The following is a 2,693-nucleotide window of genomic DNA, read 5'->3' as shown; positions in this document are numbered from 1 at the left end:
ACTCAGCCACTCACTCACCACTCACTCAGCCACTCACTCAGCACTCACTCAGCCACTCACTCACCACTCACTCAGCCACTCACTCACTCAGCCACTCACTCACCCACTCATCCACTAGCTCACCACGCACTCACTCACACACTCACTCACTCAGCCACTCATTCACACAGCCACTCAACACTCACTCACCACTCACCACTCACTCAGCCACTCACTCAGCCACTCAATCACCACTCACACACTCACTCACTCAGCCACTCACTCACTCAGCCACTTACCACTCACTCACCACTCACTCAGCCACTCACCACTCACTCACTCACTCACCCACTCACCACTCACTCACTCACCACTCACACATCTCAGCCACTCACTCACCACTCACTCAGCCACTCACTCACTCAGCCACTCAATCACCCACTCAGCCACTCACTCACCACTCACGCACACACTCACTCACCACTCACTCAGCCACTCACTCACTCAGCCACTCACTCAGCCACTCACCACTCACTCACCACTCACTCAGCCACTCACCACTCACTCAGCCACTCACTCACCACTCACTCACCACTCACTCACCACTCACTCAGCCACACACTCAGCCACTCACTCACCACTCACTCAGCCACTCACTCACCACTCACTCAGCCACTCACTCACCACTCACTCAGCCACTCACTCACTCACCACTCACTCAGCCACTCACTCACTCACTCACCACACACTCAGCCACTCACTCACCACTCACTCAGCCACTCACTCACCACTCACTCAGCCACTCACTCAGCACTCACTCAGCCACTCACTCACCACTCACTCAGCCACTCACTCACTCAGCCACTCACTCACCCACTCATCCACTAGCTCACCACGCACTCACTCACACACTCACTCACTCAGCCACTCATTCACACAGCCACTCAACACTCACTCACCACTCACCACTCACTCAGCCACTCACTCAGCCACTCAATCACCACTCACACACTCACTCACTCAGCCACTCACTCACTCAGCCACTTACCACTCACTCACCACTCACTCAGCCACTCACCACTCACTCACTCACTCACCCACTCACCACTCACTCACTCACTCACCACTCACACATCTCAGCCACTCACTCACCACTCACTCAGCCACTCACTCACTCAGCCACTCACTCACCACTCACTCACTCACTCACCACTCACTCAGCCACCACTCACTCAGCCACTCACTCACCACTCACTCACCACTCACTCAGCCACTCACTCACACACTCACTCAGCCACTCACTCACCACTCACTCACCACTCACTCACTCAGCCACTCACTCACCACTCACGCACCACTCACTCAGCCACTCACTCAATCACCACTCACTCAGCCACTCACTCAACCACTCACTCACCACTCACTCACCACTCACTCAGCCACTCACTCACTCAGCCACTCACTCACCACTCACTCAGCCACTCACTCACTCAGCCACTCACTTACCACTCACTCAGCCACTCACTCACTCACTCAGCACTCACTCAGCGACTCACTCACCACTCACTCAGCCACTCACTCAACCACTCACTCAGCCACTCACTCACCACTCACTCAGCCACTCACTCACTCACTCAGCCACTCACTCACCACTCACTCAGCCACTCACCACTCACTCAACCACTCACTCAGCCACTCACTCACCACTCACTCAGCTACTCACTCACCACTCACTCACTCACCACTCACTCAGCCACTCACTCACCACTCACTCAGCCACTCACTCACTCACCACTCACTCACTCAGCCACACACTCAGCCACTCACTCACTCACTCACCACTCACTCACCACTCACTCAGCCACTCACTCACCACTCACTCACCACTCACTCAGCCACTCACTCACCACTCACTCAGCCACTCACTCACCACTCACTCAGCCACTCACTCACTCAGCCACTCAATCACCCACTCAGCCACTCACTCACCACTCACACACTCACTCACCACTCACTCAGCCACTTACTCACTCAGCCACTCACTCAGCCACTCACCACTCACTCACCACTCACTCAGCCACTCACCACTCACTCAGCCACTCACTCACCACTCACACACTCACTCACTCAGCCACTCACTCACTCAGCCACTTACCACTCACTCACCACTCACTCAGCCACTCACCACTCACTCACTCAGCCACTCACTCACCACTCTCTCAGCCACTCACTCACCACTCACTCACTCACCACTCACTCACTCAGCCACTCACTCACCACTCACTCAGCCACTCACTCACCACTCACTCACCACTCACTCAGCCACTCACTCACTCACACACTCACTCACTCAGCCACTCACTCAGCCATTCACCACTCAGCCACTCACTCAGCCACTCACTCAGCCACACACTCAGCCACTCACTCACTCAGCCACTCACTCACCACTCACTCAGCCACTCACTCACTCACTCAGCACTCACTCAGCGACTCACTCACCACTCACTCAGCCACTCACTCAACCACTCACTCAGCCACTCACTCACCACTCACTCAGCCACTCACTCACTCAGCCACTCACTCACCACTCACTCAGCCACTCACCACTCACTCAACCACTCACTCAGCCACTCACTCACCACTCACTCAGCCACTCACTCACCACTCACTCACTCACCACTCACTCAGCCACTCACTCACCACTCACTCAGCCA

Source organism: Lampetra fluviatilis, chromosome 4, assembly GCF_964198595.1.
Source record: "Lampetra fluviatilis chromosome 4, kcLamFluv1.1, whole genome shotgun sequence".
In the NCBI taxonomy this organism is placed as follows: domain Eukaryota; kingdom Metazoa; phylum Chordata; class Hyperoartia; order Petromyzontiformes; family Petromyzontidae; genus Lampetra; species Lampetra fluviatilis.
Note: the sequence above shows the minus strand (reverse complement) of the source record.